General features: G+C 36.7%; 2 long non-coding RNA genes across 2 annotated transcripts in view; one reads left to right on the forward strand and one right to left on the reverse strand.

The window, feature by feature from the left end:
- LOC107206360 overlaps positions 1-27,714 on the forward strand; it is a 91,149-nt gene that overhangs the window by 8,437 nt on the left and 54,998 nt on the right. The window lies entirely within an intron of this gene.
- On the reverse strand, positions 1,137-27,161 carry LOC107206361. The gene is made up of 3 exons (XR_004497974.1): positions 26,789-27,161; positions 4,296-4,375; positions 1,137-3,055 (listed from the first exon to the last, which is right to left on the reverse strand). It is a non-coding gene; the product is annotated as an uncharacterized LOC107206361 (long non-coding RNA).

Genomic DNA, 27,714 nt, shown 5'->3' on the forward strand with positions numbered 1-27,714 from the left:
TAAAGACAATGTGACCCCCAAAACTTTTACATCCTGTCTTTTTAGCTGTACCTGTTCAGGAGCTGCCAGCTGAATGTAGTGACCAGACAGCAGCACAGAGGTTTCCAGCTACAGCTGAATTTTGTGTTGTGAGCTGCTGAAAATAGTTTTGAGGGCACCTAGGAGATGTTGTACCTAGGCAGTGAATTCAGTGTCTTACTAGCATGGCTGCTTTCTATTTAGCTGACCACAGCTGTTTTTCACTCCTTGGAAGTAATATAAGTAGCAATTCAGTTCCCTGCATTCAAATATTTAAGTAAAAATAGTAGCAAAATTAATCTCCACAAAAAGAATATGAAAAGAGATGTGGGAAGGACTGCAAGGTTGTCTCACTGTAAATGAAACAGAGATATTTGAATCTCAGAGAAATATTTCTATCCTTGCAAACATTTTTCCAGTGTACAGCCTTAGTAAAAATAAGTAGAATGTGAATTTGCTGTTAAATACTTTATCTGAATCATTGTAACAAAATTATTGTGTTCCAAGAAAACATAAATGAAGTAATGAAGAGGGAAATAACCAAACAAAAGAAATTAAAAGTTTTTGTCTTAAAATTTACATGAACTAATGGTGGAAAGATGTTCTAGTCTCTCATGAGTCCATGGAAACCTGTGGGGAAATGGAAATGAATGTGAGGCATTAATTTAATCAGCATCTCAACAGATGCAATGTCTGTCCAAGAAAAGCTATTTATAGTACCATATGGACCTACAGGAGGCTGTGTGGGCTGATAGTACATTGGAAATAACACTAATGGCCTTCTCATGTCTGGGCCCTCCCTAGTCGCTTAAAATCTACATGTGACCTTAAATCCACAGAGAAAAAAAATGCAATTGAATTAAAACATATAAAGTAACTAAAACGTGAATGTTATGAGGCAAATGGATATTTTGCTTTTCTTTTTACATTATTCAGAAGATATAAAGAAAACCAGGACCTAAGAAAAAGGGTATGAAAAGGGATAAAGAAAATGAAAGCCTGTTTGAAGGAAGCCAGAACCAGGCATAACTTAGGATCCTTCTCAAGAAAAAGTCCTACAAAAATGTATGGATTTGATTACCTATTTCCCATAAACTCTTAAGTAGTCATTTATTTTACAGCAGAACACTAACCAAAAGCAAAATGGGTTTTCATTGCTACCAGCTCAGCAACACATCACATAATACTGACTTTACAATCACTTTCCAGTCAGCTTGTATTGAAAGTAATGTATTTGGATCAAAAGGTTCAGCTCTAAACACCTTTTCCAAAATTATGAGCAAACAAATTCTGTAGTGTAAAAAATGAAAGTAACAATCCTATTAATATTAGAAGAATTTAATTTAAAAATATTTAACATTTCAGTTATTTCTCTGTGCTCCCTCAGAGAAAAATGTTTAAATGAGAAAATCCTCTGTGGCTTTCAAAATTAACTGACTCTCCTGTTGGCAGTCAAAGCGCAGAAGCCAGCTATTCTTTTCCATTAAAATAATCCCTCTATGTCCTGGAATGAGAATGGCTGTGTTCATGGGGGCGAGCATCAAAAACCAATGGTGGCTTCATTCCCTCTGCTAATTGATTTTAGTTAATCTTCTGAGAACTGTTCTACTTTCTAAGTTTCATAACAATTAGATTCTGCATTACCTACTAGTGTACACTAGTGACAACAAAAGAAAATGAAGTTTTTATGATCCTTGCATGAAAATCAATTTGGGATGCCTTCCTAGAGGGGTATGGTGCTGACAAACAGAAATTAACTGGTGTTAATACAGTCCTAGCAGTGTCTTGCAACACAAAGAAATATAGTATAGAGTTTAACGTTTTACTAATCAAAGAAACCCAGCAAAACCAAACAGGAAACATAATAGCTGACTACTAGTTTAAGGAAAGAAAGAGTGGGAAAACTACCTTGTCTTTATGACACCAAGGAAACACAGCAGCATAGATAAAAGTAAACAAAAATCCTAGCCAGTGTCTGTGGAAACATCATACACTATTCATAGGATGCAATTGCGCTACTGACAATCATTTCAAATCACTCCAAAAGCAACTGTGATAAACCTCTAGTGTTTGAAAATTTTACATGACATTCACCAGAGGATAAATGAAAAATGATTAATTTATAACTTTTTTACAGCACACAGAGTAGTTTCAACTTTCTGAAGTCCATCTATGTACAGCTTTAACTTTATACTGAGAATGAGGATAGCAGAAACAGGGCTGGCAACATGAAGGCTTTGCAGGAATAGACTTTGCTGACCTGAGTTCTGATCATATTTATGCCTTCCTGGGGAATGCAGCAAGCAATTTCCCTTTCATAAGCCATGAAGTGTAACACACAGAGAATTTTTCAGAGGCAGAATTTTGTTAATAGTAATGTGGAGGTGAGAAAACATCAAGGATGATCTGAGATAGTACTAAAAGTTGCCTTTTATTTTTCAGTTAGATTGTATATAAAGATTTGATTTTCTTGTTAAAGGTTCAGCTGAAGTTTGCCAGAATGCTTTTAAACTATAAAAAAATGTGCTCATACATTGAAGAGCAACCTTTAGTTTATATGACAGATAAAGTAACATTCTTTCTCTTCCATAAATTCTTTTTATGTCATATATTTCCATATTATTGTTAATATCTTGCCATCTGAAATACCTTCACTTCAGGATAGCTTTTATTTTCATTCATCTTAATCAAAGGAGACAGTATTTTCTTTAAGTACAGCATTATAAAAAGAGTTGGTTACACTGCCAAATCATAGATAAAATAATGGATAGAAAAAACATTAAATACTATGTTGAGAAGAGTGCTGCCATGTTACTGTCAGTAGAGTCATTAGTCTCAGATACATTTAACTGTTTTCTTCCTAAATCTATTGATTCTCAGTCTCTTTGTAGTTAAAGAAATTGATTTAGCTGCGTACTTGACCTGTGTGTTTTCCTTTACTTTGAATTTTTCATGATGGGTAGGAGGTGTGAGATGATCCTCCTCCCAGCTTTTTCCTCAATATGTGCTTGGACTGCTGAAGTGTCCATTGTTCCATCTGTGCCAATGAAGGAAGAAAGGAAAAACAGGAAAACCATTAAGAAAGTGTATACACTAAGGTCCTGGTTGTTCAAACTGGTTTTATACGTTTCTACACAGAAGTAATGGTGCTGTAAATCTGAGCATTTGAAATCTATGTAGCAAAATACATCCTGAGTTTTCTGGATAAGAAAAAGTGATAGATTCTGTGCCTGACTGACTTAATCCAGCTCTGATACAACAATACTGTCCCTTGTTATGGGGAAAGCAAACAAGGCCTGGATGGGAACAGACTTTTAACCTCAAACAGGAGCTTTTGGTTCAACTACTCGCTCTAGAAGTCTCTCTGGCATTTTCTTTTCTGGGTTTTAGTTTTTATAAGAGAAGCACTGCTCAAAAAAAGATAGGATCACTTACTTCGCTGAATAAGGTTTTACTGGTAAATTGAGGCATTTTCTGTTGCTCTGGTCTTTAACCAGAGAGCAATCACAGCCAATTGAAGCCCCTGTGTTTTTCCTGCCAACTCAAACAAGCTTCACAATTTGGAAAGCTGGGGAAGCAGCCTTGTCCTTTGCCAGCACTGAAGATGTGGAATTATCCTGAGCAGAGACTGGAGTGAGAAGAAACATCAGGCATGCTGCAAACCCATGGACCACAATCACAGAGAAAAAAATACTATAAAAAGTTCAGCTTAGTGAGAAAATCATAAAGACCCTGGATGCTCTACATTGCATAGATAAGCACCATTTCTGCTTTGCTTCATTTCACCACTGAATCCAGCAGCGTTATGCAGCTTCCAACAGGCTTTTGAGTAACAGTAGCATTGTGGCTCTGAGCACTTCTGGCTCTGAAATAGAATGCAAATGTTAAAAGCCTGCTGGCAATGGACATAACACACCCCCTCCCATGTCAGCAGTGAGAGCCTCAGACATTTTGTGCTCTAGACACTTCCAGATGGCAAATCTTCAGATGCTCCTCACTTCTAAGATAAACTGAATCAGTGTGCTTCTGTGGGAATTGGGATTTGGAGGACTGTGAAACTGCAGAGTGCATTTAGCTTATCACCCAGGGGTCAAGTTATTACATAAACAGGTTTTAACCCACCAACTGACGAGCAGAAAGACCAACAGCACTTGTGAAATACCCACTTTGAGCAGGTCTGAGCTGAGCTACCCGTTATTATTGACGAGACAGCAAGGTCATTCAAGTCTGTCCTGCTTGTGCAAATATGTCCTTTCATACAATGGCAAGGAGCTGACCTCTTTAGATCATTGGTGTCTCAGGCATCTGGGTGGAGGGTGCTGTGCCTGCTGTTACCTCTGCTCCTTGAGGGACAGTCCTGCAAGCAAATATATCTGTCAGTCTTCCTTATGGGAGAGCAATAGCTGGTCAAATAGGGAAAGCCTTATTTCTCATTCATTGTACCATCACTTAAGGTCTTATACTCAATTTCATATTTGTCTTCTACTAGCTAGAGCTATATTGAAGCATTTAACCCTCCCCTAGAAAAATAGAGCTCTGCACCAATTCCTTTTTTGTTGCAGTTGTTCTGTAAAATGTCAATCACCCTTCTTTTTGTAGGTGGGAAAAGAAAGAAAGGAAACAAGGAAGTTAAGTAAATTTTGTCATTAGGACACGTTTAAAGTGTTAAAATATGTTTATTCTGAATATTTTCTGAATATTTTCCAAACATTACTGTAGAAGATTCGTGTTGTTTAAAAGAACCCAAACATCCTGTGAAAGCTTTTTGAAGGGAAGGGGAGAATAACGAAACAAACCCATTTTTAGAGGTGCCTTTTCTATCGGTATGGAACCCCAGTCACATGCTACTACTTAAATATTGAAGAAAAATGCTTTCTTGATTTGCAGTCTAAGCAGATGACTTAATCAAGTAAAATGACACTTTTAATGTTATCTTTCATTAATGGGAAGCCAGTTTTATGTCTCACATTCAAGCAGCTGACTCAGTGCAGAATTGTGCTCTTCAGGTGTCAGAGTTATGCTCTGGTACAGCCCTCAGCTCTGCTTTGTGTCTGTGCCTGGTGATTTCCTGGAGCTCAGAAGGCAATTCAGAAGGAAAGAGTGGCATGGTTTTAATGAACGGGATTAAAGATTCTGGGTCAGGCAATCAAAGCAAAAAGGGGTCCCTCCTGATTTTGATGAAGTTTCAAGGAGCTAAATGCTGCAATAAAGAATGACTTTTGCAATTGCCTTTCTCTCTTATCATTAGATTAATGCTGAAAAAAGTGACACTTTAAAAGGCTTAATGCTGAGCTTAGAACTGTAGCACTGCTGCTAAGTGAATGCTTTTCCTGTTGAAAGAGCGGTGCAACAAGGAAACTCATGTTATTTCCTTTCTAAATTGCAGGCTGATATCCATTTATAGTTCTAATTCTAGGTCTTTATTGGGAATAGAGAATTGTAGTGCCCTCTCTTTTCATTTTCCATGGCTTCAGTGACAGTAACAGCTCTGAGTCAAGATTCAAGTTTTCTTACAACTTGTATGAAGAAGTCCCTTCACACAGCATTGGCATTTCACTTGTGATAAGTTTCAATCTTGTTTATACATATTTTAAAGCATGATATGCTGCATGTTTTCTCTTTATAAACTCTATGTCCCTGTATATTTGTCTAAAAAAGATTAATCCCATTTTAATTCTCTCTCCCAAGAAACAAGATATTTAATATCACATTTTAAATCCCCTTATGCTTCAGAAGCATATATTCCTCACCACATTTCTAGAGATACTTTTATTCAAGAAACTTTTTATTGACAGGTTGACAAGAATAATTTTTGTTCAAAGCAGCTCTGTCTTTCTGATCACAATTCTCTTTAGTATTGTGTGTTGGGTCTGGCCGACCTGGAGTTAATTTTTCCTGTATCAGTCCTTGATATTAATTTTTCCTGTATCAGTCAGCACATTGCTGTGCTGTTTACTGGTAGCAAGAAGGGTGTGGAGAGCACACTCTTCTTTTACCTACTGCTGAGCGCTCCCTGCACAGCATCAGGGCTCCCTCACTAACACTCCTCTCACACTCACCTCTAGTCTTGGGGTTGGGCAAAATCTTGGCAGGGGATATAGGGACACATCCAAGACAGGTGATCCAAACTGATCGAAGGAATATTCCATACCATGTAATGACTGATCAGACATACAGGCTAAGAGAAAAGAAGGTGTGAGGGCTGCTTTTGCTTTTTTAACCTGCCTTTATCTTGACCCATAAATTTTCCTTTCCATCTTATTTTCTCCCCTTCCTCTTATTCTGAGGAGGGGAGTGATAGAGCACCTTGGTATACATCTCATATTCAGACACCGTCAACTCATCACGTGCTGGCAGCAAAATTTTATTGTTTGTGTTTTAAATATGAAATATGGGCTACAAATCTTAAGGAAAATACTCTTAGTCCACTGCTACAATGACTGTGAATGAAACACAGGAGTGCAAAATTTTAAACTATGCTAATAGTATAACTATATACTATAGTTATATAGTACAACTATAGTTATAGTTATACTATAACTATAATAGCTAAATCTAAAACAAAAAAAGACAAATACTTTCCAGGCAGTATAATGCACTGTCAGGATACAGCAATTTTTTTTGGGATGTTAAAAATGAATTCAAACCTACTTTGATTTCTATTCCTTATGTTAAATATATTTCTGTTTCTTAAATATACCCCAAAAGTATAGAAAGTAATTTTATACTTCTGTCCCTAGTTCAGTAAGTTTTGTTTTCAAGGAACTAAGTTTTATTTTAAGCTGAGGAAACACCATGTCTTCACAAGATGGAATGTGCTGCTTTGGGCTAAGGTAGGGTTAGCTGGCTGTCTGTTGAGGTTAAAACACAACAGAAAGCAGAATAACTCGCTTAATAATATTCTGGTTTGAAATAAAAATAAAAGCAGCTGTCTCCCAGTGTTGTGTTCAGAAAAAAAGGAAGAGTCTTATACCTTTAAAGCAAAGCCACAATGACATCACCTTTGCTCCACAGCATCCTATGTATGCTTCATCTATGTGGTAAGTAATAGAGCAAACCCTATCACTGAACTTGGTTAAAACCAGCACTTTCACAAACTCATATTAAAACCTACTTTTTGCTAATGCCATTGATAGCAAAAATCACTCATTCGCAGCAGGAGGGGACTGATAGAAGCAGCTTTGGTGGCACTTGACATCCAGCCAGGGTGAACCCACCACAAGTTACCAAACACATTGGCTATAGAAGAGAGAAAAATCACTGATAATATTTCAACTTTGATCAGAAGACAAAACACTTTCTCTTGCATTTTGCTCTTCCTCGGATGTAGAGGATAAAGAGACTTCCTACCCTCCTTCGACTTTGATTAATATTCTTTTCTCTGGCTTCTTCATCTTAGTCCCTATTGCTTTCTTATAGACATATGGGAGTTTAATTCAAGATGCCAATCTTTCATGGCAATTTATGTACAAATACTTCACAATAAACATGGCACTAGTGATCAAGATATGCAGATCTTACATCTACATCTGAGCAACCTGTAGAAATCTATTAGATTCCTAATGGCATTGGCGTGGGTAAGGAAGTTTAATGACTTGCAGGGAACATTGAAATCCACTTAGGGAAAAAACCAGATCTCATACAGATTTAATGGCAAGACATTCTTCCATATTCAAATTCGCTCAATTGAATCAGCTGCAGATCAGCACTAGGAGTTTTTGTATTTATTTTCTAAAGTGATGCTTAGAGATACTATGGCAATCACTGAAGTCAGAGCAAAGTTCTTTTGTAATTATATACAAGTAAAAGTTTGGATTGAATTTTTTCCTTGGTTAACATTTTGGACCTTATTCAAGGAGTAAGAATAATATTGATAAGATGTAGCAAGCATGTAAAATGTGCAATTCTAATTTGTTAATTTTGGTTTGATTTGTTTTAGAAGCCACAAAATCCAGCAAAAAGGTGCTAGGAATAGGATATTAAATGCCAAATTGTGATGCAAGCTTTCTATCCAGTCTTTCTCAAATGAGTCATTCTCAGCTTGTCTCACTCGTGGGTTCCCTCCCCACACCAGATAAGTAGGAGTGGCATGCTCCCATCAGTACCATCGCAATCCATTAAGCTGTGACTCCAGCAGCTGAATATAGCTCTGCTTACAAGAAACTGGCTTCCTCTGGTCTGAAAACTGAGGAAATGAAACAGGACAAGTCCTAAAACCCTGTCTCCCCCTGCTGCTCAGAGAGCTGAGGACTGACTTGTCTGAGTTAGAGCTCCCCATTAGTGATGGTGTAAGTGGATTTCATGCTCTGCGCTCACCTTAACCTGACGAGACTCCGTCTGTATCTGCAAAGCCTCTCCGCCAATTTCCCTCACAGCTCAAAGCTTAATGGGCCATTCAGGAGCTAGACTGCTCTTCACTGGTCCTACAAATAATAACTTCTATAAGCCTGGGACTTTTATCCACAGGTATTCCCCTCTCTGCAGCCAGATAATTCACCTCTAATTACTGCTGCATGAGCACCACCATTCTCTCAGGCTCAATTCCATATCCTTTCTCCTCTGTGCTACTTGGTACATCAGAAAATCAATAGATGGCTAAGGCAAGCTCTCCCACTGCTCTGTCTTCCCCAGATGTAGTCTTCCTTAGCAATTCTAATGCTTGCTTCTATTCGCTTTTCCCAGCCTGTGAGAGCTGCCATTTTTATTCCCTGTGCCTGATCTGATTCCAGACGGTTTCAAAATTGATCTCGGGTCTGCTTTGTGAATACCCTTGAATGAACCTCTTCTCTGGCCATGTGAGACTTCAGAATCTTGTCACAGATTTTCAGGTCCTAATTGCATAAGAAATGATGATGTTATTCCACAATTAACCTTTGGTTACATGGCACCACTTCTTACAAATAATAATGACATTTGTATTGATGTAATTCTATGTATAGTTTGATTAGTTTCTGATAGTGTAATACAATTGTACAAATACACAGTAAAAAATTATGAGTAAAATTATGATTGAGAAATTATTAATCTTGGATATAAAGAACATTTTGGACAATGAGATATTTCTTATTTATCCTTATTTAAAGTAGATAAAGTAAAAAAAAATAAAATTATATGAATTCTTTCTTGTAAAAGGGAACACTTTGTAAAGTCAAATGTTTCTTTTATGCATTCTCATTTCGGTAGCCATAGCTAAGGTTTGACAGTTCTAAATCTGAAGCCCTAAAAATAAGCTAGTTAAATTGATAATTTTGAAAACTGTAAATTTCTAGAAAGTTTCCTCTGAGTAAACCAAGGTCATAATCTCATAGAGGGGGTTTTAAATTAACAAATATTAACATATATTAACATACATTAATGTGGTAATATTTACATCTCAAGTCTCGGTCAATAATATTTGTGGGGGTTGTGTAATTTTTCCTACTATGTATATGTATGTCTTCAGCTAGAAACTATTAAAAGACCAGGTGATGCTGAAACAATTCTGATGCATTTACGTACGGATAAAGAAAGCTTTAGTATTCTGCCTGTCTTGGATAAGACTTTCTCTATAAGATCAGTACAAGGAGTAATTACCTGCCTGAGAGAATTGCTGAAATCGGTTTTCCAGCAAACTGGCTGTATCCTATTATTTCCTCCAGCGCTCTGCAGACACATGTTTTGTGTCAATGCATCCTGCTCAAACAAGCGCGATCACGCTGAAGCAAAGGATCTTGCCTAAAAGTTTAAGATTTCCGTGCTGCGAGGAAATGAGTGACCACAGGACATTGAACTGCCTCCATCAGCTCCACAGGAGGAGCACCCTAGCTCCCTGCTGACTGACTCCTTTCTTAGACAATCTGGACTGCCACCTCTTGGTCCCAGCTGTGTACAAACAGCCTAAAAACTGCTTCTGTCTCACCATGTGTCAACTGCAGGTGAGAGCAACTTAATCTCCAGTTAGTTGTCACAAGGGAGAAAATTAATATCTATTTTTGTCTGGGCAGATCATCATTAGAACGGCATGAGTTGGAAGGCACCTTCAATTTCATCCAGTTCCAATCCACTGCCATAGGAAGGGACAGCATCCTCTAGACCAGGTGGCATCCAACCCGGTCTTAAACACTTCCAGAGATGGGGCATCCACAGCTTCTCTGCACAACCTATTCCAGTGCCTCATCACCCTCACAGTGAACAGCTTTTTCCTAATATCTAATCTAAACCTTTCCTCTTTTAGTTTAAAGTGATTCCCCTTTGTCCTGTCATTACATGCCCTTGTAAAAAGTCCCTCTCCATCTTTCTTGTGAGCGCTCTTTGATTACTGGAAGGCTGTGTAAGATATGCCTGAAGCTTCTCTTCTCCAGGCTGAACAACTCTCTCAGCCTGTCCTCATGGGAGAGGTGCTCCATCCCTCTGGTCACTTTTGTGGCTTCCTCCTCATTCACTTCAACAGGTTCACTACTGTGCCATGCTGGCAGCTCCAGAGCTGGAGAAACTGTGTAAGTTACAACTGTTTGTTATAACTGTTTGTGGATCTGGGAGTTTGAGGTATAAATGTGAAATCTTTAAAGCAAAATAGAAGGAAAAACACCCATCAGAAAATCTTACATAGCAGAGAACAGTAGAGCATGTATGAAGGGGAAACCCTTATTCGACAGTGAGGCACTAAATGAGACTAAATCAAATGAGACTGTAAGGGCACAATTTCAGCACATATACTGTGAAATACTGAGGATGAAACAAAAATAATATTTGGAACTGATCTATTCTTCATTAGCTTTGAAAACATCACTTATTTTTATTAAAGTAGGATGATACTTTTTTTTCTTTTTGGTGAGGTTAGCGAGGTATTAATATGAATAGACAGTAGTTTCCTGGCCAAAGGATTACAAATTCATTGTAAGTGGGTGCCTCTTTTCTGTAAGTCCTGCCATTGACTCTTCCTGTGAACTGAATTTTAACAAAACTACTGAGAAAATGTATTTTGAAAATAAAGCCCTTTAAAGAGTCTCCATTTGTGTAAACAAAAATTAAAGCAGCTGAAAACATCAAAGAACTATTTTGAAGAATGTCCCAAGGCTTAAGGGGCATTTGCTTGTTCTTCAACAGTACAAGACTTACATCTGGGAAAGCAAAGAGTCTTTCCTCCAGTTAAAATAGTCAAAGCAAACCAGGAAGGCAAGTGTCAGCTTTTTATTTATTTGTTCTTACTAACACATGTTCTTGTTTGCCTTCTATGATACTTAATATTCCTTAACTTAAAAGAGAATTACGGCCCAGATGACTTATACACAAGATTCTTTTTCAGCCTCATGATATTTGATCTTTAGTTAAGTGAAATATTGTAAAGGGTTTGCTGGCCCCTTCCCAGTAAAATAGCTCAATTTTAGTAGAAATAATAAGAAAATACAAGAAATCAAATATATTAAATCACTAATCTTGAGAGACTATAATGGCCCCCCAAGGACTATGCAGATAAATTGGCAGAAAAACTTAATATTCTGGTAAAAGAAAGGTTAAAATGATGAAAAAAAACCATTGCAAAAGTTATATTGAAATTTGTTATATGCTCTATGCAGACAGTTATGTATTTGTTACAAACATATTTGTTATTTATAGCCAACTGGCTATAGAGAGTTTATTTTTTATTCTACTTGAGTGAAAAACATTTTTCATTCTCTTAGTTAAAATGAACAGACAGCAAGTGAATAGACATTTTCCCTGGATATATGTGAGGTTTAGATCCTTAAGAAAGTATATGAAAATTATTTAGAATTATTTTCAGGAAACACATGAAAACCACAGGGAAATATTTTTGTGTACCAGAAGGACTAAAGTGCTTCAGTCTCTATTATTTGGTTCCATCAGGAAACTCTGGTGCTAAGGGAATAGGTCAAGAAATAGATGGGCTTCATGAAGCTTTGTATCAAAAACTTTCAGACTTCCTGAAGGTTACATTGCCAGCTCTTGGACTGTGCTGCAACCTTAAATATTGCCATGCATTTTGCCAAATATTTTAGATACACCAAAGAATTTTAGTGTCTTTTACAACAGCTGTACAGAAAAATCAAAGGTACCTTAATAGATTTTGCCATTTATAGGTGAATGCTTAAGTATTTTATTTTCAACAGTATCACCTTCTAACAACAGAGCAGATCCAATGAAGATTTTTTAATTAGCTCCTCTTTTATAAAATTAGTAATTTTATTATGCATTCCAGCATAATCATACATAAGTCACTAAAATGAATAAACTTTGGGATATCAGCTCTTAGCATCAAGAATGCTGGTGTGTCAAAAAAGTCTTTAAAAAGAGAGAAAGTTAGTATTTATATATAAGTTTATATATATTTATATATATGTTTATATATTAAATGTCTTCCAGGAATTACTTGGCAAAAATACAGGTGTTACTTTTTCTGATTTCTCCTAAGCTTTCCAATAACCTCAAATCATGCTGATTGTTTCAGCAGGGAGCAACATGGGGACCATTCTTCACTTCGCCCTTCCAAAATCTAAGGAAAACCAATTTCTGGATATGTTATGTAGCAAAAAATTATCTTGCAAATTGCTCAGAAGTGACTACATACCACCACTAGTGAATAACCTTTATAAGGCTAAAATATGAAAACTAATTCCTATCTGTTGCTATTTTGATTTTTAGCACTGCAACTTTCAGTGGTCTTTGAATATATTGTATTCCTTTAGAGTTACAGACCTGAAAAGACTGAACTTTCATTTTCTTTTTAATATTCTTTCTTCAAAGGAGAGATGAAAATAAATGCTATCCAGAACAAATTTTCCCCACAGAAAGAGGCTATAGTCTTCATTAAACTCATCACATAAATCATATATCATAATATATCATAAATCATATAAATGATAAATACAAGATGCAATAGACTGCTCTGGCTGCTTTCACAAAAACCCTAATGCAGCATCTAACCCTGTTTTATAGCATGGTCTGCCTTCACCTTCACTACGGCACTGTTCAAAGAGCTGCTCATAGTTCCTGCCACAGTTCTGTTTCAGACAGTGGATCTTTAATTTTGGAGAGTGACATGAGCTGCAAAGCTGCCAGCTTTCCCTGCCAGGACCACGGGGCTGCACAGGCTCAGGCAAGCTGCAGAGCTGGGGGCACCCTCACGGCACCCCAGACTGTCACATCCAGACCACAAGAACCCCGAATAAATGGCTTTACAGAAAGCTGCTCTCAGCCAGAGCCACAGAGGCAAAACAGGGATGGGGACAGGTATCACTTCTGGGCTACACTCACCTCTGGACTGTTGCAAAAGAAAAGTGAAGGTCACTCTTTCCATTAGATTCTTTCAGGCATGAATGCATTGGTATGTGCATATTTTGAGACAATGTCTGAGGGAAGTGCACAGGCTGGCAGGAGAGAAAATGAATATAAAAGAGCAGAAAATACACAGTGGCTGCAATTTTGTATTTCCCCATTTTCAGAATAATCGCTAAAAATAATTCTGAGCATCTTATTTAAAGAAATATGTGCACAGAATTTGTTTAGGATAGAAATTATATTGAATGGTACTTCAAACGTAGTATAATCATATGCAGAACTGTGGTTTTAAGACATGATTTTATTCAAAGATGGACATTTGAAAGTAAATGGAAAATTTTCACACCTTGCTGACACTGTTCTGCAGTTTCAGTGACAAAGAGCTTCTGTGAAATGTTTCACATAGATCTTTGTTCCAGCAAGGGAATCCCTCCTGTTGAAAAATGTGCATTTTAAATTTTAGCATACGATATAATAGTATATAGAGCATAGAACATAACATCGCATCGCAATACTGTTGCAATTTTACTCATTGGATATTGTCATTAAATTAGTGATGTAATTATGTTAGACATAAAAATTCTGGGAAGTTATGTTCTGTGACAGAGATAGAGATTTCCTGTTCTTCAGTTAAAAAGGAAAATTCAGATATGCCAGAAGCAAGTTTCACAGAAAAATTGACTTGTCCAGTTCTTGGTATAAAATAATTAAATAAACATGAAAGAAGAATGAATCCTTTTATAAAACACTCATGAAAGACTTCATATCTTGAAGTTGCTCAATTTATGTAGGGGTGACTTTCGTTTTAACATCTGCCAGTCTTCATTGTCATATTGCAGAAACACATCTTTATGTATAAGCAGAGAAAAAGACTGACAAGGTCTTTGCCAATATGGAAATCTCTTCTTTGATCTTTTTGCCCACAAAGGGTGATGAAAAAACAACACTAATTCGCCTTTTGTACTTTATGGTTGATGAAACATCAACCAGTTGTCAGAGGATTTTTAAGTATTCATGAATACTAGTGCTCTACAACATGGATAATACAAGTGCACTTGATTATTTATAACCCAAGACATCAAACTGGAGGCTCTGAGCCAGACAAGCGTTTAGTTTACATTCTGGCTCTTTATTCTGTTTTGCTTTTCGCTTATTTGTTTCTCCAGAAGAGATTGCCTTCTGTTCCTGAAACAAATTCATTGCTGAGAAGCATTTGTAAATCAAAGACCAGTCTTGTTTCCTTGCTGTCTTTCTCTCTGTGTGTTGTTTTAAGCTGGCTGTGCCCTCCTCATATGCATTTGAAGTTCCACTTCAGCACTACCAAGTGAAGGGATGCCATTTTCTACATTAAATAGTCGATCTGTGCTTGTGAAACTTGACAACTGGAAAAACAAGTGTCTTAATTAAAAAGTCATTTTTTAAATTCTTGTGAATTAATAATGGTCCAAAATATTTAATAAAAACCCAAACCTTAATGTTTTTTTTATGGAATTAAATGTAATTAAAATATCATTAATAGATTTTGAAATTATATTATGGAAGACACTTGTTAGATCACAAAATGCAGGATATGTTGTTCAACAGCTGTGCCCATGATTTATCTGCCCATATTGTGGTGATATTTTCCTAATATTTCTCCCTGTGGCTCTTGGGAATGCTTCTCACCTTTAGGACTTCTATAGTCCATTTATAGTTGTCTATTTCCATGGCATCTTAAAAATGAAGTTCACAGCTCCAGTCATTAGTCACCTTTCAAATAGCTTGGTTTTGCTTGCTGGCTGCAGCTCCATTATTAATCACCAAAATTAATTTCTAATGCAGTCACTTGAACAATGCCAGAATCTTTATTTTGATTTTTTTGGGTTTATATCTTGAGCTTTTTGAAACTATTTTCCCCTTGTGGTTGAGAATCTTGATATGATCTCACCTTATTTCCACTGATGCAACAGTACCTTTCATCTCTTTTACCTTTTACTCTTTTTGACAATCTTGTCTCAATGTGGAATTTCTACATAAATCCTGATTTTATTCAATTTTGCCTTGCAACTCTTCTGTAAACCCCACTGAAGCTTCTTCTGTAATTACAGCATTAGAAAGTTCTCTCCCTCTGTTCTCTGTGTACTCTCTCCAGTACTTAAAATGGTATCAATTTTCACTGCAACATTTTTTGTATCATCAAAAGCTTTTAGATGAGTAAATGAAAGCATCCAATTTGTATCTATAGATCTATTTCAGGAAACACATACGGCTAACATATCTTTGAGAAATATTGTTGCTATATCAAATTTGTTCAACATTAGCTAATGGGTGTAAAATTATTTAAACAGGGCAGAGAGAAGTGAGAAATAACAACCAAGAATGAAACCCATACACAAGACATAAGCCTGCAGCAGAACCACGTATTTTTAACTTTAAAAACCAAGAGTTTTTCTTGTGATCTATACTGTTCATTAAAATCTATTCATATATTTTTGCCAAGTTCTAACATTTCATTTGTATTTACTAATGTGCCACGTTCCATTGTATTTTGCTTCATGTGTAGACTGCTTTCTTTCTGATCTCTTTATAAATTTCATCTTGCAGTGCCTGAAGACAATCTGTTCTACAATCATTCTAGAAAACAACTGCTTAATTAGTTGGCTGTATCATCTCATCCTCTATCCTTCCCTGGCTTTGCTCTGTTGAGGTTTAACCCCAACCAGCAACTAAGTACAACACAGCTGCTCATTCCCTCACCATCAGGACTGGGGAGAGAATTGGAAGTGTTAAAGTAAAAAAAATTCATGGGTTGATATAAAGACAGTTTAATAGGGAAAACAAAGGCTGTGCGTGCAAGCAAAGCAAAACAAGGAAATCATTCACTGCTTCTCCTGAGCAGGTGTTCAGCCATCTCTAGGAAAGCAGGACTCTGTCATGCATAACATTTGCTTGGGAAGACAAATGCCGTCTTTCCAAAAGTTTCCCCAGTTTGTTCTTCCCCCTGCTTTATGTGCTCAGCTTGATGCCATATGGTCTGGAATATCCGTTTGGTCAGCTGAGATTGGCTGTCCCAGATATGTTCCTTATCAGCTTCTTGTGCACCCCCAGCCTTCTCTCTGGAGGGGTGGCACAGGATGCAGAAAAGCCCCTGATGCTGGGCAAACACCACTTAGCAATAACAGAAACATTTCTATATTTCCAACACTTTTTCCAGTACAAATCCAGACACAGTCCTTTACTAGTCACTGTGAATAAACTTAACTCCACCTCAGCCAGAACCTTATGAAGCTCACACAAAGCAAATTTTGATTGTGCTTTGATAGAGCCCATTCTCTACAAGGCATTGTGAGTAATGTTGGGGTCTTCTATTTGGTATTTGGCCCTTTTAAACCCAGTAAAGTTTACTACACAGGCTGAAGCTGAAAAAACTAAAGGCAGTGGAGGTGAAAAGCCAAAGGGAAGGAGCTGCTACGCTGGAAGATGATAATAACGAGAAAGGTAGTGTAGTTACCACCGCAGGGTAACTGCTACCCTTAATCAGCAGAAAACAAGAAATAACACATCTGCAATAATATGCGGGACCTGAAGAACTAAGCAAGGGAAGGAGCAAAGATTCAGCTCAGAGAAAGCAATCCTGCATATAGACTCCTTGCAGTATCTTAGGAACATGGAGTACATGACAGTTTGGTGAGTACTACTTTTGATTATATATGTAGCTGAGCCTTTTAGATTTAAACTTCAGAGATAACTTAGAGATGAGAATTAAAAAGCCTGTGTAAATCTCCGTGTGTGTGTGTGTGCGCTATGTGTTCATGTGTTACTCTTTGCAGGCCAGTTCTCTCAGATCAGTGTGTGATGAAAACTTCCTGGATTAGATCCTGATATGAACAACAGCCCAATAACTTCCACAGCCATGGGAAAAAGTAACTGTGTTGAAAGGATTAGTGTGGCAGCAGCTGGTGGTGTAGCCTAGGGCTGCAGTAAAGCTTATGGAGCAGAGCTGCATTGCTTGCATATTGATGGTTTAGCTTGCGTATCCACCCCTGTATCCTGGGGCTGCAGAAATCAAAATTTCTCAAATTGGAGTGTAGGACAAAGAGATTTATTGACCATATCTTCAGCATCTGAATAAACATACTTGTCTCAAAATCTTAGATTCCTCCCTGGCATGCACAATGCCTAGTGTGACAGAGGAATGTATTTCCACGTATTTTCCTTCTTCTGAGTCTTTTTCTCTTGTCAGTACTCACAAGAACGCTCTTAAGCCATTCAATCTGCACAGCTCTAGTCCTCCTGACTCCATACACATGGTATTGTAAATGGATGTTCTCCTGTTCTGCCTTCCTCACTGCCTCTCTCGCTCCCTTCCTTTTCTTTCCCCCCACCCTTGTCCAGGGTTGGAGACACCTGCAGTTGTCTCACCACATCGAAGAGTGACTTGTCTCCATCAAAGATCTCAGCCAAATTCTCTTGGCCTCAGATCTGTGTGGAGAAACAGTTTCTAGCTGTGTGTACTTTAAATTTAACAGAGGAGGAGAAGCCTACTGCAAATGGCTTTGGAGAGGGACTTTACTGACCTGGGCCACCGAAAAAAGTGGGAAGAGAGGAAGTCTGTCTCAGAAGGTTTCTACCTTTCTTTATAACAAGGTGTGCTGAGCTTTCCAAGTGGGTTAGTCAAGCCTAATAAAAGGTGAAAAATCCTAGGAAGTGTACATGGCATCAGAGGAAATGCAGTTTAGTGTATTTACTCCAACAAAATTCATCCATTTAACAAAGCCTTATATTTCTGTACAAGCAAAAAGGCATTCAGAGCGGAAATGTGTTTAGGTTTATTACACTGAAAATATTCAGTGCTAGCAGATTACATTTACAGATACAAGTTTTTATATCCTGCTTTAAGGGACAATTTAAAACATTATTTTCAATATTTTGTTTCTTGCCAGAGACAATAATAAACTTTAAAGAGCATGAAAGTATTCATCCTAGCTGTAGTGTCTGATTGAACTTTGAAAAAACATATCTGTTCAGCAGGGATGGAAACAGTAATTTTATTAAACCTGTAATTTGGTGGTGTTTACAATTCAACCTATACTGTTTATAAATATGATATTAAATGGTCAAGCAACTACATGCAGAAATTACATAATATTGCTGCCCTGCAATTTTAGTGTCCTGCCAATGCTCTCTTCAATACAAACAGGCAGAAGTGCATTCTAGTGAAACTCTACATTCAAAATAAAGCTGCATTAATACAGTTTATTGTGTTTCGCTTGCACATTATAATGTGACATCTTTAAAATGTTCAGAGAATTTTGAAAGATATTAAATGCAGTTATGTACCCTGAAAAGATACTAAGCCCATTTCTATCTCAGCATAAGTCAATTCGACTCCAAATAATAAAAGATTGCAGAAAAGTAGGGCTAAAATTATTTTAAACAGGCAGAATTATTGTCTCCCCTGAGAGAATATTTCTACAGGAAGTCAAGCTGTAATGCAGCACAGTGGGAAACAAGAAGACATTTTTTGCAAATGTGCTAAACAATGAAATGCAAACAAAACCCCCCCAAAATACAACCAATATAAGGAAGAAAAATAAAAAGAGAAAGAGGCAACTGAAGGCTCTGAGAAATTCCTAGAGACAGAAATGTTTCCCGATTCCCTTGTCATTGCCTTGCAGGTCTCTGGCTTTGATTGCTGGCCAGTTTGCATTTCATATGGCTGATGCAGTCCAGTTTAGCTTCTTCAGTAACAGAAGCTGGGGGTATAAAACCTTGTTCAGTTTCCCAAACAAGCAAACCCTGCTTTCAGTACTGGAAAAGGAGAGTATAAAAAGTTTTTTTTATAATTATTCATAGTGTAATTTATAAGATGAGTTACTGATGAGACAGTACACTAACATACGAGTGAAAAGCAACCACAAAGAATCTTGAGAGAAGACATGAAAATGTTTTGGAAGGAAAAAGAAGAACAAGCTGTCTCAGCTATACAACTGATGTGCCTGTGCCATGGCCTGACTTTACTTTGAACAAGAACTGAGCAAAAGAAAATTGTCTTCACTGAAAAGCACATGTTTCTAGCCTAAAAGTTCTATTTTTCATAGTAACTAGAAGGCCCAGGTAAACTTAAGTCACCTCTTCTTCAGTCTTCACCCCTATATTACGTAGGCAAAAGTTGCAAATCGTCTTACACTGACAAGACTGTCCAGTTATCTCCCAGATGAAAAGGTAATTCCATTTCCTTATCAATAGGCACAGGAATTTGTTTTTGCCAGTAGGTATAAAATGCAAAGGAGAAAAGACATTAATTTTAAGGCAGAGTTTTAAGGTATTTAATTTTTGTTCAGAATGAATATAGGTACAATTTTCTAAGTGCCTGCTTTACAGTTGCTGGATAGATCATGACAGAGAATACAGGCCTTAGAATCAAAGCTGTATGGAACCAGAAAACAGGGTGAGGGGACACAAGAAGGGGGAATGCTGTCTCAAAGCCGCTGAGTCTCTTGGAAGCCTTTAATGAGAATGTCTGCAGTTGCTGAAGCCATGGCAGATGGGACACCCTGCAGAGCCATATGCTACCTGTAGCAGAATACCTTTCACAGCTGGATCTTTCTGGCTTGTACAGATAATTATGCTGTGGGGCAGGGCCGTGTGCTCCGATGGCCCTGCTGGAAAAATGGTGGCTGCAGGGGAGAAAAGGAAATGGCTCTTTGGCTGTGAAAAGTTAAGAAATACATTTTCGTATGAGCAGCAAAAAAAAGTGAGTTTGGTTGTGTGTTTTCCTTTAACTTGGGATGCAGTGTGCAAAGCAGTGGGTCTAGAGTGGGCATTGCTCTCTGAAACCGACTGACACGCAATCTCTAAAAGGAATCCTGAAATTATTCCAGTGGCACTGAAAGGATTAGGGAAATGAAGCATGAAGTGACAACAAAGATTTATACTATTCTACTCAGTTAAAGTGCAGCTAAGTAATAGAATATCTTAAATTTTCAGAAGTGTCACAAACAGAGGAACCATTTCTAGAATATGTGCGTTTAAACAATGTGAAACTGCACAGGAAGAGGGGACCACTGTGACATCACAGTGGGATCACTCAAAATCACTAGAAACTTTAACTTTTATATCTTTACACACTGAATTTAAAGAGAACATACATAGAAGTTGTGTCTGCTGAGTGATTAAGCCTAGGGTTTTTTGTTTGTTTTTTTAGTTCTTGACAGTTAAGAAGTTGTGAAATTATGATGGCAGCAAGGAAACCTTTATTTTGCAAAAACATTCTTTAGGGAATGACAGACATTCAAATCTTGACAAAAACTAAGAACTAAATGACAGGTTTATCACCAGAATTGTAAAAAATAGATATAACATTTAACACGTATCTTCCAATATGAAATTGCAGAATTCTGTATTTATTACTAACAACAATTCCTTGATCAAATGGTCCTCTGTTTACAAGTCAAAAGATAATTTTTCTCATTGTGAATCCACAAACTCATGACGGGTCCAGCAATCAATTCTGTGCTGCATTCCATAACATAAAAAAGGTTTATACCTGCACATATTTCCTTTGCGAAGAAAAAGCATTCAAACGTGTTCAATCTTAAATGGGTACCTATTTGAAATTTTGTGACACACCAAAACTTCTAACAATTACTGATTGGTTGGAAACTTCTCCACTGTGTGCTTATCTCACATTACTTTTTTCCTTTGGTTGATGAAAAAATGTTTATGGTCAGAAAATCAGGTCAGCTGTTGTGACTTTAAAAATAAATTAATACAGGCTTTTTTCTCTGCTCAAAATGAAAGAATGCAACCCAAAGTAAAACTATTCTGTATAAGAAAAAAAATTCATGCAAAAATAGTGGAAAATAATACCTAGTAATTGTTGTATGGAAGTAAAATAATGTTCCTGTAAGTCTATGATATTTACTGAGTGAGAATGAAAAAGTCTTATATGAAACTAAGTCTGAGCTTAAAAGGAATTTTATACTGGTGGGGTTTTATTTTGTGGTTTTTTATTTTGCTTCACTTGATTGTTTGGGTTATTTGTGGCTAATGAAATCTTAATAAACTCTTGAGCAGTCTTTTAGACAAAATTATATGGCAGTTTATGAAAATGAGAGATGTGGAAGCAATAAAAATACATTTAATAAATAATCCTGGTTCCCAGTAGTAAACTTGTTTCAGATGGATGGGAGGAAATTTTTATTTGTTAAATATATGCCATGTAGTTAAAAAAAATCTTGCTCTATAGCTTCTTTCACATGTTAGAAAAAGGTTATTAGCATCTGCAGCACATATTTGGCTACAAATATGAAGAATTACAGAAAATCTGACCTTTTTACTTCTCCATGATTATAAATTTCCTTTAGGAACCACTTATCTCCAAAAGGAACAATCTGACTACCTGATGCAAAATGTTATTCATCTCTAGAGAAAGCATTAAATTACTATTCCTACACTGACCTTTGGGTCAAAGGTTTACTAATCCTTCTAGCATAAGTGAGATCAATGAAAAAGTAAAATATTTTAGGGGGGCAGCACTTCCCATGAAAATTCCTGCTATTTACAGCAACCAAGACACGTCATTACAAGCAAAATATTTGAGCTGTTAGCCAACAAATGTATGTATTGCCCATGTACTCTTTTTTCAATTTCTCCTTGCGTTCCTCATTCGGAAAATCACTCTTCTTCAAAGGTACCACGAAGCAAGCTCTTGGATTAGTTTTAATACAAGATCAATAATAGAGTATTAATGTTTCAAGATATTTCATTGGCTATTAGCTGTTAAAATGTATTAGAAATCTTACAAGAAGGCAGTGAATTGTATATAAAGCATCTTATGCCACGTTGTTTCAGCGTTTCAGTCAGTTCTGTAGTTTATATGATGTTGTAGCAGTATTTTCAACACAATGAGCAATAAGAACCCATGAATTTTGACTGTATTTTTCTAGTCAATGAGTAGCTTGGGGGTGGGCTTGGTGTTGAAAGCATTCCCAGCTCCTCATGACACAGATCTCCAAATGAGTGCACTCACTGACTGCTGTGTACAATATAAACCATGTTGTAGTAACTGCTATCTACCTAAACTGTTGGAATAGGAGAAAGCAAAAATAGAGAAGTGAATCAAAGAAAAAAAAAAAAAACAAACAAAAAAAAAACTGACAAGAAAATAAATAAGTTCTGAATAATGAGCCTGATTTTTTCATCAGTCTTATGGTGATGAATGAAATTAATTTGGAGTTGGTCTCAGTAAAAGATTTCCAGAACTGAGGATTAAAGGTTTGAAAGTTTCTTCTTGGATCAAAGGATGTACTGGAGGATTACAGGCTGGTTTTGCCACTGAGTAAACAAATTTATTTTCAGTTTTGAAATTAATATTAAAAATTTAATTTCATGCAAGCACCTCTGCAAAAGGATTATAGGCAGAATGAGGTAGCAAAATCCTGCCAGAATCCAAAATGTCTTCATTTTTCATCTGGGAAGAAGATTAACTCTTGCTAAGAACAAGCATTCAGTCCTGTATACTTGAGCTGAGGCTGAAAGCCAATTACAGCCTGTTGTGGTGATGGTTTTAGTAAATGAGAGGCTTTACATTTACATACATGTATAACATTAAAAGCATAAATCTTTACTTCAGCATCTCAATAAAGCAGCAGAGGACTTTCAGAGGAACTTAGTTCCCAGATATGAATGGACCTTCATTTCAGAGAAAAAGAATCATATCTAAATACAGATGAGCTATGCATGTAACCTAAAGCAACACTTCCAGTCCTACTGTTAGATTTTACATCCCCCCTCCCCTGCCCCATCCTTGTTAAGGACTTAGTGCTCTAAGTAACAATATATATATCAGGTAGCCTGAAGCTGAATTAAATTAATTAGATGGGTTCAAACAGCTGAAGATGTCTCCAGGGAAGTGGTTTAGCTTAGGTTCATCAGTTGCTTTTATCATATATATGTTCAAGAAGTACATGTGCAAAGTAAAAATGACAAATAACATTTTATAGACCCCACATCTTTTGTAACTTTTGATTCTTGAAGACACCTAAAGTTTGAAAAAATTATGTATATAAAATATACTAATATATAACTAATATAATTAACATATAACCTATTTTAAAGGTTAAAGTACCTTAAATCACCTTCTAAGAGTCTGGAACAAGATTTTGTTTCTCAGTCTGAAGAAACAAGAAAAAAAACAGAACCTAAACTGGAGGCAATTTATACACAGAAAAAAATAAAAAAAAAGGAATACTTTACATTGTTAATGCCACAGAAATAGTATTGTTTTCATTTTCCCATCTGCTTTGCCATTGATCCAGTTCCTGTATTTCTCACAAGGAAGTACTGACTCCTCTTTATTTGGAATCTGATAAATCACTGGACAGGAATGTCTTTCAGATTATTCTGATTTTCTGCTCAAAGAATACCATACCAAAATAAGTAATTTCCCCCAGATGTTACAGAATCCAATGCTTGAAGACAGGTTTATTTATTATTATTATTATATTTATTATTATATATATTATTATTATTATTATTATTATTATATTTATTTATTATTTATTATTACTTTAGAAAATGTACTTCTGATGCAATATGTGTTGAATCTAAAGGAAAACAATTTGGTTAAAAACCTTTATGGTTCAGAGACAAAAAAACGTAAACCTTCTGGTTTCAATAGGATGATCTAAATGGAATATTTGAAAATGTTCAGATGGGGGACAGAGAAAGTAAGCAAGCAAATATGTACTCTGAAATACACAGCTTTTGAATTCTAAGTTACCCCAAAAGAATCTAAACTTCTTCAGTCTTTTGAGCATATATGACTTACAAGTATCAGCATAAACAGATGTAAGTCTTAGCCCTAAATGTTCAGAATTTGTTGGAACAAATGTAATGTTAAAATTACTGAGTATATTTAACATGAGAAAGCAATATTACGTCTCGTGTGTGTTGCATTAAAGGCAATATAAGATACATTAGAAATAAACCTCAACATTTTCTGCTGCTTCAGCAAACACCTATTTCTCTCTAAGGCTTTGTCAAATGACAATAAAGTAAAAAGCTTATTCATTTCACTATGGGCATGTAAACGCTATGCACTTAAAAAAAATGTAAGACTCTGCTTCTGGTTTTGTATGAGCCATTTATTGTTGTCAGTTAGAAGCAGCAAATCTTCTCACCTGGTAAAACTGCCTCCCAGATGAAATATATGATGTTTACTTAGTGATAAACAATGCCTAGAGGAGAGAGGGTGTAATTTCTAACATATGTGAACTTTGAAAAATAAAAAGTACTATCAGCATGTACATATTAGCAGGGGTGTTTAATAAAATAAGTACTCTCAGTTTATGAAAACTCAAATGTTTCTAGGAAAGTATAACAAACAAGTTTCTTAGTAAATTACATTTTAATGATATTTTGTGTTGAGCCCCAGCAAACCTGAATCTCCATGCAAAGCTCCAGAAGATTCTCATTCACTCCAATTTCAAGATAATAAACTGAAGTGCTTCTACTAGACTGGAATGATAGAGTGGATAGATGGACAGAAACCTGGGAGGAGGTCACATTGTGTGAATGTGCTGTGTGAGTCAGGTTGGTGACAGGGGACTTGTTATGGAATGAAAAGCTTAGACCAAAGACCAAGGCTGAAATTTAAAAATGTTTTTTAAATTAATTTTGAAATATATTTAAACCAAGGGAGCTGAGGTATCTGCACTTGAACCTGGAAGAGTCAATGGTTTCAAGGCATGGATGCCATATACAATTCACAAATGTATTTGTGAAAAATTGTGTAAAAACCCAATCACACTTCGGGTTGTGCAAGTGTGATGTCCCCACTGCAGCATCTTCTAGGAGAGGTTGGAAGGACAGCAAAACCCACCAAAGTAGGAATGCCATCTAATCTGGTACCTTTCTTTATCCAAGAATCATAAATTCATCTCCCATATGAGAAGAATCCAGGTGTTCCCCGTTTTTTGATCCATGCATACCTGCTAATATTTTGGAGAATGCCTACAGCTATGTCAGGTCACAGACACTGCTTGTGATATCCTGTAGTGCATCACATCACTGTGCTGTACAGCACTGCACATCACTTCTTACTCTATGGTCCAGTGAAAATAAAAGCCTGGAAACAGTGCTGTGAAAAAGCATTTCAAGACCACAACAATTCTCACATGGCACCCAGGTAAGCAGGTTTCAGTACATTTCAGTTAGCAATATTCATTTACCTCAAAATTAAATCTTTCTCTTGCAAAAAGATCAGATTAATTTAACATGAGAATAATTATTAAGTATGTCCTTTTCTTAGCCTTTTTTATATGAAATGATTTCTTCAAAAAGAAGAGTTGTTTTTTGCTTTTCTTCCTGTCATAGCTGTGATGGTTGCAGATGGACAAGCATTAATAGTGGTTAAGATCCCAGATCATTGTAATATTAGCGGTATTAGGGTATTAGGGGTATTCAATTATTCACAGACTAAATAAAAAAGGTAATTAACAAAAGTATGTTATGTATGACATGAAAAGGCCTTTTATTATTGGCCTTTTTGGGTCTGGGTTACAAGCCAAGAAAACTTCCAGTAAAATGTAGAGGGGTTCTTCAGCCTGCAGGTCTCACCTCTGCTGTACTCTGCTTCTCTTTTTACTGAGTTTTGATTTCAAATAAAATAGTATTAGCATCCAATTGATTATATTTAAACAGTTTATTCACAGATATTTTATCAACATGTGTCATAGTATAACTTCTACCTTTATTTTACAGTGTAGCACATCTGTGTGTTTATTGTGTGCTAAGAAAATACTCAAGGTTTTAAGGGGATTTGCATCTTTTACTGTTGTAGAAGAGGTAGGAAAGAGAGAGAAAATATGCTCTATAACTTGCTCTGTTTAAGCAAAATGGATCACTGTACCTTCAAGGACATCTCCAGTGCAGTGTAATCCCCAGCTCAGTGTAAAAGAAGTTCTGAAATCTATCATGTTCTCCTTTTCATTATTCACCCACTGACTAGATATAAAATAAACTGATAAACTCTTATACAATAGAGCAGATCCTTCTACAATTATTCTGTATCTTTGAAATTTCTGTTCCCAAAGAACCTGTGTTTTCTTGATCTCTTGATTCCCGTGTTTGCAGTGGTTCATGTCATATGTAATCATATAAATCCTTAAGAAAGCTTCACAAGAAAATTATTCATTAAAATGTTGCCTTTCCTGGTGTATATCTAAAGAAAAAAATGCTTTTCTTATAAAATTTTAAAATTTTCTTTTCTGATTATGTCATTGGGTGTCACAGACTACCTGTCCTGGGGTGACTTTATGATACTGGTATCCCCAAACGCCTGGTTTATGTTATCTATTAAGTTGTGCACCTTTAAGACTGGTTTTAAGAGCTAGGGAAGTTGAAACTGCTGGAGGCTGATGGGAGTTTCTTCTGACCAATAACTGGTTATTTCTGAGAATTGACAATGGTTTTGACCATTGAAAAGTGAGATCAGCCTGTGAACACCTACCTTAAGATGTAAGTCTGGGAATTTCTTGTTCTCTTTGGTTTCTGGCTTCTGAGGAGGTAACAGGCTCCAGCTCGGCCTCCCCCCGCCCCAGGCCGGACAAGGCCGCAGAGGGTGGGGCGGGGGAAGGCGAGCGGGCCCAGGCCGGGTCAGGCCGGTTCCCCCGGCTCGGCTGCAGCTTCTGCCGCTGCTGAGTTTATCAGAGACTGCTGAGTAAAGAAAGGTTATCGCAGGCAGCTCCAGCCGCCACTCCGGCAGAGACAGCAGAACCAGCTACAAGGCCTGGGCAAGATTTTAGCCCTTTCATCACCCAGATGAAACTTGCAGATTAATCCTTTTTTTCTAGAAAGAGAAAGAGAGAGTGATCAACATGTAAAAAAGACCCTATAAACTATCAAAGACAGTGAAGAAAGGAATTAAGCCTCAGAGAAAGAAGGAGATGCTTTAATATGCTGAAATATTTTTTTGTTAAAGCTATGGAGATGGACAGTAATGTTCTGAAAAAAAACCTCCTTTCTTTCATGACAGAGTATATTGGGAGGAATGGAGTGTTTCAAAGTGTGGATTTTAGCAAATGGTGAAGTAGTTGTGATCCTGTGAGATGCTGGAACAGGGTGAGAGAAGTAATGGTTGAAGATTTGAGGCCTTTAAGAAGCAAAGAGAAAACTTCTGTTTCCAGGGAGGGTCACAAAATCAGATGAAGAGAACTTTTGCCTTTGAATAACTCATCCTTAAAAATGACATCCCTGGACTCATGACCCATAACACACCTCAGAGTGATGTGAAATGGGAGGATAGAACTGATGGTAGAATTTCTGGGCAGCTGGCATCAGAAAAATTTAAAGCTATGAAGAAAAATAGTTTTCTTGTGAAAAACTATAGATTAGCAGAAGAAGTCTTCTGTTTCTCTACAAAGAATGATGAAAAGA

The sequence above is a fragment of the Parus major genome, chromosome 5, assembly GCF_001522545.3.
Source record: "Parus major isolate Abel chromosome 5, Parus_major1.1, whole genome shotgun sequence".
Classification (NCBI taxonomy): domain Eukaryota; kingdom Metazoa; phylum Chordata; class Aves; order Passeriformes; family Paridae; genus Parus; species Parus major.